This window comes from Typopeltis vanoorti, chromosome 2 (genome assembly GCF_054136105.1).
Source record: "Typopeltis vanoorti isolate ZY-2024b chromosome 2, IOZ_Tvanoo_1.0, whole genome shotgun sequence".
Taxonomy (NCBI): Eukaryota; Metazoa; Arthropoda; class Arachnida; order Uropygi; family Thelyphonidae; genus Typopeltis; species Typopeltis vanoorti.
This window is the reverse complement of record NC_143550.1, coordinates 160,653,101-160,667,211: the sequence shown is the minus strand read 5'-3', so window position 1 is coordinate 160,667,211 and position 14,111 is coordinate 160,653,101. Positions and strand designations below refer to the sequence as shown.

General features: G+C 34.0%; 1 protein-coding gene across 1 annotated transcript in view; it reads left to right on the top strand.

Moving 5' to 3' along the window:
• LOC150109579 (uncharacterized) overlaps window positions 1–14,111 on the top strand; it is a 114,136-nt gene that overhangs the window by 25,239 nt on the left and 74,786 nt on the right. The window lies entirely within an intron of this gene.

Here is a 14,111-nt window from a genome sequence, read left to right as displayed (position 1 = left end):
TGATTTAAGTGGCGTTATATACATTAAAAGTGTGAAATTGTTACTTAATCTTTAGCTGTAATTTAGGTGAGAAAAAACCACTTGAACTGTAATGAAATATTAATATTAATTAGCATGTCATTAGCAAATCATCCCAAATCAATTCATTAATAAAATAAAATGAATCGAGAAGGAAATCGATAATTATTCGTCTAAGTCATAAATATTATTACGTTAATTCTTAAAGACAATTCACAGTAAAATCACATAACTCCCCCCCACCCACACACACACACATATACACCCGCTTATCAAAGTAGCACAAGACAGAGCGAGGATATGCTCGAAGAACATTTGATGTTTGAAAGTGAACCCAGAAAGTGCAGTCAACAGTGGACAACATGTTTGTATGATAGAAACCATGACATAAAATTCAGTTTATTTAAAATAGCAGTCCGAGCTACAACAAAATCGAATCCTGGATTAGTATTTTAATAAGAATTCTCTACACTATAGTGTCCTTTGAAAAATTTGCGTACCAATCTCGCCCAGGTCATGAACTTTTTATATAAGGACTCTTCAACTAAAAATAAATTTCCGGTCCCAGATGGATGGAACACGTTTTTTTTTTTTTTTTTTTTTTTTTTTTTTAATTTCAGAAACTCAGATTTTTTTTCTGCAAAACAGGCAAACCCGCAGAAGAACACACGCACACAGTGATGGAATGTTCACCTCATAGCCTAATTGTCTCAACATAAGTCTAACAACACTGTTAAATCTCTCATGATAAGTAACTTATCATGTTCTGTTTTGCATGTTTTTCTAGGGGAATCGCACTTAAAGAAATGTCAATTTTTTTGTTTTATTTCGCATTTTGTAATAACTTAATCATAGGCCTTTGTTAAAATAACGTGGCGCGTGTCGTCATTATGTGACGCTGTTAACCGGTGTCCATATATGGCAATTTCAAAAGACGCGCGAAGTATGACGTCATGTTCGGGTGTCAACACATGACCATATATGGAAGATTTGAGAGACGCGCGCGCATGCGTACAACGGAAGTCCGGGCCTTTATAAGCCGAATCGTCGAGAAGGATTTTGAGGTTTCTCTATCTTCTCTTACCTGGGTCCGCCACGATGAGAGGTATTGTGTCGATTGATAATAGGTAACACAAAACAGAAAACGCGAGAATTTCCAGAGGGCAATGACATCACTGATATACTTAACGAAATGAACAACCACTTTACCAACTATGGCAGTTGTGTTTTCGACCCTGCAGAAAGGGCAAAGTATGTCAGTCACCTTCCGTGGATTAAGAATTCTATGTATCTACATGCAGTAAACGAAGATGAAGTGAAGAGCGTAGTAATCGGATTAAAAAAAGGGAAAAAAGTGGGATGTGACAACATAAATGTTAAAAGCTAAGCATTATCGTTAGGCATAAATTACAATTCTTTAAAAATATCATTAATAAATCCTTTGAACATGGTAAATTTATAGAATACTTAAAGATTGCTTCAGTTGTACCGTTATTTAATGGAGGAAATAGAAATGAAATCAAAAATTACAGACCGATATCTATACTATCCACAATCTCAAAGTTTATTGAAATTCTGATAAAAAAAAAAACAAACGCTTAAATAGCTATTTAAATACAATATCCTTTTACGCAACTAATCAATATGGGTTCAGATCCGGATGCAATACTAAAAAAGCGCTATTGGAGTTTCATAAAAAGGTCTATAGTGGAATAAATGAAGGAATGCACACAGCAGCTGTTTTTCTTGATATTGATATATCTAAAGCGTTCGACTTGTTCTAAAGCGTTCGAATGTTCATCACGACCTATTGCTATTGAAAATGTCCAAATACGGCATTAGGGGAATTACTAATGACTGGTTCAGATCCTATCTGAATAATAGAAAACAATATACCAGCTACGGTATATTTAAAAGCACAACAAACATAATAAAATACGGAGTCCCACAAGGGTCGGTACTAGGACCCATCCTATTTATAATATATGTTAATAGTCTATGTAAATACAAACGTTTTGGCAAAATGATATCCTTTGCTGACGATACGGATTTAGTATACACCGAAACAACCCTTGAAGAGCTAAAAAATCGGATTAATAGCGATATGTTAAAACTAAGCATGGTTTAGCAACAACGGATTTAACATTAATACCGACAAAACGAGATATATGTATTTTACATTAACAGACAAATTAGATCACAGTATAACTATAAAATGGCATGAAAGGAAATGTTGTGACATCCTAAATTGTAACCGTAGCTTAATAAAAAAAAAAAAAAAAACCGTCAGGTATTTGGGTCTCCATATCGATAGCAATTTGAAGTGGAACTCCCACACCACTTTCTTAACAAATAAGTTTAGGTTCATAATTAACAGAATATATTATGTTAAAAAATTTGTAAATACAGCATCCTTAAGATGTTTATACTATTCCTGGGTAAATTCTTCACTGCAATATGGCATCACCTGTTGGGGTGGAGATTATTACAACCATCTCCTTCCATTAATAAGAATACAAAACAGCATAATTAGAGCCATAACTACTACCGACTTCGCACACTCAACCAATGATCTGTATATCATATAAAATTCTACCATTTCAGAAACTATATCTCTAGGGTTGTCTGTTATATGTAAAAAGAAACACTGAAAGTTTCTTGGTGTATAATGTAGACTGTGGATTGCGCTGCGGTCGAAACACGCTGGAAGTATCTAAGGCTAACAAAGAAATTTTTCATAAATCTTTCGAGTACATTGCGACGAGTAGCTATAAATAAACTTCCGAATGAAATTAAATCTATAACCTCAGAATATGTATTCAGAAAAAGATTGAGAAACTACCTTATGGGATTAAAGAATGTTGACAATTCTTTTAAATGTATAGTTACGGCCCTTGGTTACACATATTTGCATTAACTAACTTACATTACTCTAAACCAGTTACTTATCATGAAACCATTCGAAATATATTATATTCTACCTGCATATATGAGAAAATAATAGCCAAAATAAGTGTTAGTACCAACAGAATATGATAGTAATACTTGAATTTTATTTTGTAACATTGTACTGCGCATTGAATCGTATTGTGAAATATTGTGATAATTATGCAAGTTGAATAGTATAATATGTATAATTTGTATACGTGATGTGAATAATAAAAACTGTTAAATTGTCGGGGCATCTCGCTAGGAAACGGCTGCACATTGCCGCCATGTTAAGGGGTCCAAAAGGACAGAATAATCGACGACTCGGACAAAGAAGTTTGGGGGAAGATCAAAAACGAGCCGGCAGAAACAAAAGGAGCACGTTCGTCTTGACAAAAGATTCATATACACGTATAGTTACAATTCTCGTTCAGTACTGCCTTGTACATGATTCCGAACAAGAATGTATATCAAGTGTGATTGTTTATGGATACAACAAGATAATGCATATTGATATAGAATTAAGCTTACTCAAGGTATGCTTTATTTTCAGTTTGTGTATATTTGACTAGCAGGATATTACTTTGAATTAGGAAGATTTGGAAATATCAAAGAATTGTAATGCAATCGTGTATCAAACTGTAAATATTCCTTTTTGATTTAATTAAATGGTTTGTGAACAACACATTGGACTGATTCTCAATGAAAATTTCGAACCTGCATTAGACTAAATTTAAGTGGTCAATAATCAAGCCACGACTAATCAAAGGTAAAGATTAGCATAAGCAAGGAAGAATAAAAACAATATTTGCTTTGTGTTTAGTTTGAAAAATCTTATGATCTCGCATTCAATAAATGGTCTAACTGGCGCAGTCGGAAAACAAATAAATTTGTTAGACTATCAGTGTGAGAACATAAGCTATAGTAGAAATAAATAAATGGTGGCAGTTGACCATTTACGACCTTTGACGAAGTTTAAGTAAAGAACCAAAAAAAAAAAAAAAACGAAGAAGAAGAAGAAGAAGGCGCATGGTTGTAAGAAGTGAAAATACAAACGTTTTTAAACAATTCCAATTGGAATTTTGGTCGTTTCCTGCAATCCCATGACTCTACTTGTGCCGTGGTGGCTATTTCGTTACTTCTACAAAACGCGGTATGATTGCATCTCCACATTATAAATTATAAATGCGTAAAACTATTCCTCTGACAACACGGCTTTGTGGTTAGTTATATTTTGACTCACTCTGCTCTATTGGCAAAAAAAAAAAAAAAACTATCAACATTTATGCTTCATGGGTTTCTGATACGGCTGCTCTGTTCAAGGGAAGTGAATCTAAATGTCGCACTTTAACGGGTGACCGGTCACGCAGGAAGGGAGCGGTCATTTGTCTGTCGAGAATGAAAACGTTTATAGGCTTGTGCAAAGACCAAATGGTAATACGTGGATTGCTGATTGAATGTTAAATTTAAGATGAAAGGTGTCCGTAATAATAATGTATTCGCTAAAAAATCGTCCACTAATTCTACTCGCGAGCAGTCTCATTCAGTAAATTACAATATGTTTATTTCTAACTATTCGGTTTTACTCTTTGTATTTGTTCATCCTGCTCGACCATAGCGGTTGCCGGTTGCGCTAATGTGTTCAAATCGTGATTTTGATTTATAAATAGAATTGAATTTGAACTATCAAAAAAAAGTGTGGTTTTATTATCGAAGGAATCAAACTAAACTACATTCCATATCGCAAAATATCTAAGCAGTTAGAGACTGTTTTCGTTGTAGTCAATAAAGACAGTACCAGAACGATTAAGTCCTATCTCGAGCGTTATGTGCAGCCTGGTTGTTTTTGAAGAATATAGAGGCACATTCATAATCCAGCCTCATGCTGTAAACGTGGCTGAGCAATTAACATTATGGCAATCAAATATATATGCTGATATTTCGGAGATAGCTGGTTTTCAATGACCAGATTTTAGAACGAAACTTGATTTTATTGCATCGATTTTCAAGTTTACTGAATTTTTTTTTTTTTTAATACCACTTGCTCTTGATTCATTTAACTTAAAACACGTAAACGAAAAATTATTCAACTTGTAAAATGCGTCCAGCAGTGAATATTCTGTTAAGCCTAAAGTTGTCACAAGAATCAGCCAGTTTTTAGTTTGTGTTGTTTGTTATAATTTGAACTTGGATAAAAATCAGACTGCTAACTCAGATATTGTGTACTATTTATAGATGGTGCGCATCAATTGTCATGGTAACTTGTTGCGTCACTTATGAACTTTCTTTCCAAGGTGACACAAAACATTTTTCTTCTTTCTTAAACGCATTTTCGACGGCTTCCTTCCACCACACACACACACACACACACACACACACACACACACACACACACACACACACACACACACACACACACACACACACACACACACACACACGAGGAAGGAAATCTAAGATATACCAACAGGAGTAGCTCAAATTGGTAGGAAATCGAATTGCTCCTTTGTTGACATTTTTGACCTTCCCTTCATCATTTTATTGATATCGTCTTGAGAAAGTGATATTATAGCGAATGTGAGCCACCGCGAAAAACTACATAATGTTTCTTCTTAGAAAATCACATCTGTTATAAATATCTCATAAAAAAATAAATAATTCAATATCGAGTACTTAAGTAACACGCTCTCCCACCATCGTGCTTTTATTTTCCATATTAAATGTTAGCTAGATTTTTCCGAGAAACTATTGATCATATCAGAAAATACTGACCAACTTTTAAAATGCATTTACGGTTTAAGAGTTCAATAACAGAAATTCTTCATGTTTGTTTTAATTATTTTTATTCTGAACTGTTAAGAACTTTCTAGAATCTAGAATATCAGACATGGAAATACAGAATACTTTTCTAGTGGCAAATATTCTATATTTTTTCTCCTTTTTTATGTTTCTCTCCCTGTCTATTAGCTTAAAAACAACTTATATACTAGCACCCTTTTGAGCCCACAGTACGCGTAAATATCACCCCTCCCGCCCAAACTCAAAAAAAAATTGGATTTTAAAATAATATTTGGGGTCTAGAATGTAGAACCGAAATTCACCTTCCTAGGATAAATCCTAATCCGATTTCCCCAAAATTTGTCCAAGGAAGTTCTCTTTCTCTCTCTCTCTCTCTCTTCGACAGAGCAATGCTACAGGAGATGTACAGTTACAAACACACCATTAAAATAGAATACTGTATTTATATTAGTTAATAGGGAGGAAGAGCCTCCGTAGCTCAGTTAGTATAGACGAAGCCCTTTGGTCAGAAAGACCTGGGTTCGATTCTCCTCAATGACATGAGAAACCTTTATCTGGTCTCTTTCGACGAAAGGTGAGTTAGCCGGTCTTGTAGGGGGGGGGAGGGTTCCCTCACCCGGAAACTCGGGTTTTTCGTCCCCCCAGAGCAGGCAAATCGGCTCCGTGAACACACATGGATTACAGTCATGAATCATCCCAGCCATATGCCAGTCACAAGCCCTTATAAAATTGGGGGGTTGGGGAAAGCAATGGTGAACTACCCTGTAAAAATCTCACCAGGAATACCTTGTGGGCAATGCCTACAAAGTCACCTACGGTCGGAAACGACCGAAAGGGAAGATCAGATCACAATAGGGAGGATACGAATTTTGCAAAAGAGGTGGTTATTTATTTATTTCGTAGAGGGTTCCCCCTTTCCTCCCCCTCCCGTCCCTTAGGACGGGTTGAGCCGTCCTAATGAGGGATTAAGTATATTTCATGACTGTAGATCCTTGTGTGTGTGTTCACGAGCTGATTTGCCTGTTCTGGGGGACGAAAAACCCGAGTTTCCTGGTGAAAAAAACGCTACTTCCGTATGAGACCGACCAGCTAACTCACCTTTAGTCATAAGAGACCAGATAAAGGTTCCTGACGTCATGGACTGGAACCGAACCCAGGTCATTCCGACCACAGGGTTTCGTCTATATCGACTGAGCTACGGAGGCTCTAAAAGAGGTGGATAAAAGTTGTTTCTAATCTAATTTACTCATTTTAGAAAAGCAATGGTAAGTCACATAGTTTTCGATGTTTAATAATTTACATAACAGTTTCAATTTTTCTACAGTGTTTTAAAATTTTCTAATCTTGTTTTTATATTTTGTCACTTAAAATGCTTTTTTTTTTGTGACCCAAAACGTCACTTAAATACTGTACGCGATTATTACAATTTTTATTTAGTAACTTTTATCTAGTCATAAATTGCGTGTATTTTCTGTAGAGATTATTCCTTGGATTTCAGTGTTCTGATTAACTAGAAAATTCGATGCCATACAAAGCACCTCTAACTCGCTAGCAAAAATAAACAGAAAACCACAACTACAGGATTTTGAGCAGCTATCAAAAATCATGAGCCACCTTGCAATAAATTGATAATCCGATAATCATGAATTAAATCATAAATTACTGAAATACGATTTGAAACGTTTATGCAATCTACTAACCTTGAAGATTTAATTATCATTATGAAAAATGCCACCACTACCAGATGGCTTTAGTAGCTATATGCGACATATACTCCATGTAGTCAGTTGGGCTTGTTTTGGATATTTTTTTAGAAATATATTTATTTTTTAATTTGAAAGTTCGCTTGAGAGTAGAAGAAACAATTGTATAATTCCGAATGTTTATTTTTTTAAAGTATGATATCGTTCATCAAAAAATTAAATAACGAATTAAAAAAACTTTTTTGAAAAATCCGTCGAGACGAACCAGCGAACTATGGATAACTATGGTTAGTTACTTCTACAGTCTACCGCTTTGCCAACTGAGTTTTTATTCGTATAATCCACATGCTATGTACATTCGGAACTATTTACAAATATTTACAATCTTATATACAATTTTACATAGCGTGGTTGTTGTTTTCATATTAATATGTTGACAATTTCAGTTTGCAAGTACATTTTTATCTACCTTTTTTTACACGTAATATTTTAGATATATCTATTTTCATATATGTTACTAACCAATTACATTAGTTCTATATGTCTATTTTTTTTTTGTATTTGCATGTTATTTTTACTCTTTACATCATTCATTTCTGTTCCCTCAGCTATACAGCTGGAAGAGTTACATATTTACATCTGCTTTCAAATTTGCTGGCATTCATTTTATACCTTTAATATAAATTGCGTTATTGCAACAAATGTTTGATATTGGCACATTTACTAGTATATCCATACCCTATACACACACACACACACACACACACACACACACACACACACACACACACACACACACACACACACACACACACACACACACACACACACACACACACACACACACACACACACTTATATACATGCATATGCTATATATTGTTTTACATCAGTCATTTCTATTCTGACAACTATACATTTGGATTGGGTTAAATATTTACATCTTTCTAACTTGCAGGCATTCGTTCTATATCTCCAATATGCATTGCGTTATGGTAACAACTCTTTGTTATTTAATCATTGAGTTTTCTCCATAATATGTAGGTATATTCTTGCATATACATATATTTATCTACATACACACATATATATGTATATTATACATTGTTTTTTGGTATATACAGTTTTCTTCCTGCATGTGTTATATTAACATTTTTTCTTCTCTTATCTTATACATAGAACATGCAGGATATAGAATGCTACATTTATCTAGTTTATTACATAGTATAATATATTAGTAATTATAATATATATATATATATATATATATATATATATATATATATATATATATAGTGATATGCGTGACACATATAGCACTTGTTATGCCAGATATTTATTGAAAAATTTATGCATACTATATGTACACTGTACATTGTCTTGTATGCCCTTCATTATCATTATTCTCATATTATAGTTTATAAGATCCGTAACTTTTATAGAATACAGTGCATCACACATGTAATGTATTTTACTTTGTTGTGTTGTGACTTTAATTTCATTATTTCAGGAGTGTGCTGTGCTGTGTGGGGTCAGTTTTTTTTTTTTTTTTTTTTTTTTAACGTCTAAGGGGTTCCTTTATGGGTGTTATTGTTATCTTTCCGTCTTCTTCTTCCGCTATCAGCCCTATTTTTCTCCATTGTTGTTTTGTTATCTTTTTGTTGTTTAGTGTGTCATTGATTATTTCTTTTAGGTAGTTGTTAATTTTACTTAGGATGTTTGGTCTTGATTCTCTTCCGCGTAATTTGTCGCATCGGTAGGACCATGTTGCATGCATAGTTATTATTATGAGGATCTTTTCAATTCTGTTTATTTTCTGGTCTTCCAACCAGAATACGTCTTTCTCGGTGAACGGTTGTTTCTTGCGTAGGAAGTGTAGTATCGTGTTCCATATTTGTGAAGTCTCGTGACAGTAACCAGTTGTGATGTATTGTTTCTGGGTGGGGCCAACTGAGCTATCGACGGGAACGTATAGTTATGTTTTCCCTTGCGAATAGTAATTCATGATTGTGTTAAGTGTTACGTTAATAAAACCGGTTTTCTGATTGAACTTGGTGATTTTATAATTACAATTTATTTTTAGTAAATGGACGTCATTACAAATAAGATAAACACATAAAAATAAACACTAATAATCGGGTGAACAACTTGCTGTGTCATTTCGCAAAGTATGGTAATATCAAAGATAAAACCGAAGAGGCTATTTTTTTTTCCTTTATATACTTTTACATTGGAGACAGTGATGTAGCTAGAGATTATAGTTTTGTATTTTAGACGGAAAACATTGAAGGTTGTGTGTCTATCACATCATGGCAGTATGATTCATGAGACTGAAGAGGCTAAGGATCAAGACGCGATATTCGACAAGAAGTTGAAGTTCAGGATACTGAAACGTGGTAAAGACAGTGCAAAACGCAACTGCTATGTTATTCTTACTTATCAGCACAAATAAGGTAATTATTATTCTTCCTTATAAGCCCTTGATCCAAAAGCGTCTAGACCAAGGTAAAGAAGTCTGATCTCCCGGATTTCAGGCAGATACGATGAATAAAATTTATTAGGATTATGACAGGAATATGAGGATGGATTAAACAGAGAGTTTAGTACGAGAGCGACATAATAAGTTGGCGAAAGTATTTTACATACGGATTTTATTTTTAATCCATGAAAAAGGGAGTGGTATAAGTAAGCTGTATAAGTTAGTCAGTAAGAGAATGAGGAGCAGAATTTTCTCGTCGTGATTGAGTGATGCACTAATGATAAATAAAATTAAGGAGAAGAACGATGGGTATTGAGAAGAGATTAGGCCTAAGACGTTATAAATACACAGTAAGCTAAACAGATCTGTCTGAATACTGTGTTGAAATAAACACACAATTAATGAAGAATAAAAAAAATGCGCATCGAAAATGTGCATATGAGTGGCAACAGAAATTCGAGAAAAATAAATAAATTTAAGGAGAGGTACAAGCCGACTGCTTTTAACCGACCTGTTGACACCAAGGTTGCAGTATAAATGAGTTAGCTAATCTTATAAGTTTTTTTTTTGTTGTATATAAAACAAAATGGCGCCACCGTATTCTAATTGTGGTTTGAGGTAGTTCAGTTAAGATGGCGCTGCAGAGAGGTCATTATTAAGGGGCAGAGTAATCAACACACGAATATGGATTTGGCAGTTAACTAAATCTCGAAACCCAATATATCATTTGAAGTAATCCTCTAAATTATTATTTCCAATTTGGAATTATCATTATTTTTTAGACAAATTTATACGTATGAATAACATACTGTGTTCATAGCATAAAAGAGTGACGTCATAATAGCATTTCCATTGGATAGGATTAGTTAGAGATGTATTTGATTCGCATTTTGACCTAAATCTGAATTCACACGATAACGTCCCCTTAAGAATGCCGTGGCTGGTCATTAGTGTAGCTCCGTATTGGAATGTTTATCCTAAACCAGTGTTTCTCAAACTTCCGATATCCGCGTACCCCTTCTTAAATTTTCATTATTACCAAATATCCCCTAATTAATTAATTAAAAATTAATTAAAATTAAATATCTATTTTATTTGAATTTATATGTTCATGTAAACAAAAAATATCATTTATTCTTAAATTTTGGTTCTCTAGAGATGTCAGACGACACACTCTTATCAATTTCATTTGATCCAGATGCAATATCAACGTTTTCTTGTTGCTTACAGCTACTTGTATTTGCTAGATTGCTCTCTTTTGGGGGATTCATAAATCCAATCTTTAACCAATGATCCACACGTAAGAATTTGAAAGCTAAAAAAACAACACTGTATTTACTCGAATATAACTCTAACTTTTTTCCCAAAATTAAAGCTGAAAAATCGTGTTGCGAGATACGTGCGGGAATTTTCGAAAACTAAAGTTTTCAGAAAAAAACTGAAAATGGTGTGACCTACCAAGAAGCTCCTACTCACTCTCACTACTTTTGGCATCGAGAACAGTTTCTTTGTGTGCATCGTCAAAGTCATCTATCCAAATAGCGTCATCTTCTTTCCCATTATTTCAAGCAAAAATTATCAGTAATTCACAAGACTTGAGATACGTAGAGCAGCGAAGAACTGCATATGATTGATGCGGTATTAACAAAAGATCGCGCGAACCAAAGACAAATTAGCATTTTAGCAGTTGAGTTGAAATGCTAATTCCCTTCAACCAAATTCCATAATATCTGAAACACATTCACCATATATTTCTTAGTTTTAACACGTTAACGACGGAGGTGGTATCAAGCAAAACCATATGCTGCACCGGCAACATATGGTTTCGCTTGGTCTATAAAGCAGTTTCTGTTAGAGAGGGGATGCGATTCATTAGTTAGTGCCGTTTTATCCGGTTGTCTCTAATTGCACTGTTTGTTGAAAAATATAATGACTCCTTTAATTATGCATAGCCGAAAACTGCCACGTATCCGCTAACGACCTTTCGCGTTCCCGCGGGGGTACGCGTACCACATTTTGAGAAACACTGTCTCAAACGAACCACAGCCTGTTGCACAGAGAGCAAGTACGTTATTTGGTTGCTCAATTAGTCTTACCAAGACTAATTGACTTAACAAGACTAATGCGACTTACCAAGAAGCTCAAGTAGGAGCTTCTTGGTAAGTCGCACCATTTTCAGTTTGTTTCCGAAAATTCCCGCACGTATCTCGCAGCACGATTTTTTAGCTTTAATTTTGGGAAAAAAGTTAGAGTTATATTCGAGTAAATACAGTATATTTATATATATATATGTCATTCGTTTACAGGAATCATAAACGAATGACAATTCAACGATTCATTCCAGGGATCCGAAATCACAGCGATTAGCTACACAGTATTGAATTGCGACATTTATTTCAATCACAGTTTTAAATTCGAACTTGTCAAATTTAATATATTTATAATAAGAAATTGTTACATTTTATGTAAGCACTGTTGGTGTTCATAGCTTATATTTTCCGGTTCCGCTGTAAGCGCAGTTTTTAAATCCCTTAATACGCAACTGATTTGCTTCAGTGTCTCATATTTAAAATCCAACGAGGAAATTGCAATTAAGACAATGAAATGTGCCTAATATGATAGAGCATTATCATGAAGGATCGACAACAGATGCCATAGGTCAGAAACCCAGTAACATTACTGTAAACAAATTGAATCACAAAGACTTACCGAGTTTGGTCTGGTGACTGTCAGGATTGTGAAAAGAGGTCGAGACCTTGTCTTTTTTTTACACTAAACTTACTCAAATTCGTGTCACCTATTTTATACTAAAAACGTTCGACTATCATTTTTTGTGTGTGTGTATATATATAGAGAGAGCTAATTTTTTAAAAAAGCAGGGTTTTGACATTTTAAAATGCTACCTTCGGTTGCCAATCAGAGGAACACTCATTTTATGCTTTCTGCGTGGATGTGAGAATCTGACGTTGTGGTTTTCTATAATTATAGTATTATTTTTTTTTTCTTTACCATTAATCTGACAAGAAATGTAGGTACTATTGCTGCACTGTGTTTGAATATTATCCAAATATTTTCATTCATGATCTAAAGGAATTTGTAGTAGTAAATCAACTGCACGGGTATACGAATGGTATGTAGTTTTTAAATGTATTTTAATCAGCACATGAACGGATTTCTTTCTTCTCTGTAATCGCTCGCCCACGCACAACACTGTCCTGTTACAGTTCTTGAGACCTCTCGTGCGTGGGGTGATTAAATAATAATAATAATGAAATAACATTAAAATGTACCTTCAATATTCGATAAGGACAAATCGAGCATCGGATTCAGAGCACACACACATAATACAACTCTGTTATTCACTTCACCTGTTTGATCTTTCGGTCCGTTATTTTTGGCCAATCGATGGCAAGACTATCAGTGTCGTGTCATATGTCATGTCTGTAAACGGTTTTCTTATTTAGAAATGGGTGAATTTTCTGTAGAATGGCTACAATAGCTCTATTTTAAAAGTCCAGAAAATTGCTTTTCGTCCCAGGAGGAATTAAATAAAGATTTCTTTCCTAGGCTAACTAAATCCACGAAAATAACCTTTGCATCACTGGGATAGAGTTACCAACCTTTTCAGGAAACGGGCTGGAGATTTATATCTCGGGGGAGTGTTAAAACTTCATTTATATTTTTTTTTTCGAATTTTTATTTCGATAAACAAAATACCAACAAACCAAATAAATGTTATATATAAAAGTATGTAAAATAAATATTAAATTATTTTTATTTCTCTAACTAAAAAAATAAGTATTCGGCATACAAGTAAGGTAAATAAAGTAAATATTTTTTTAAAAGTATTTAAAAAATATTTCGACTTGCATATATATATATATATATATATATATATATATATATAGTAGTAATAAAACAAAATTATACTTGAATTAAGAAAATAATTCACATATCAAACAATGAGCGGACAGAACACGGGATGAGTGGCAGGTTTTTTTTTTTTTTTTTTTTGCTTCTCAAAGCAGGACTGCCATTAGAACACACTCCTCGATAAACAGACATAACATACGGGCCTCATAACTTGAGTCGGCTGTAAATCCAAATACACCAAACCGAACCACACGGTGTGATATGATTTCAATCTCGTACTGCGGATTTAAAAGTTTAAAAACTTGAAGAAA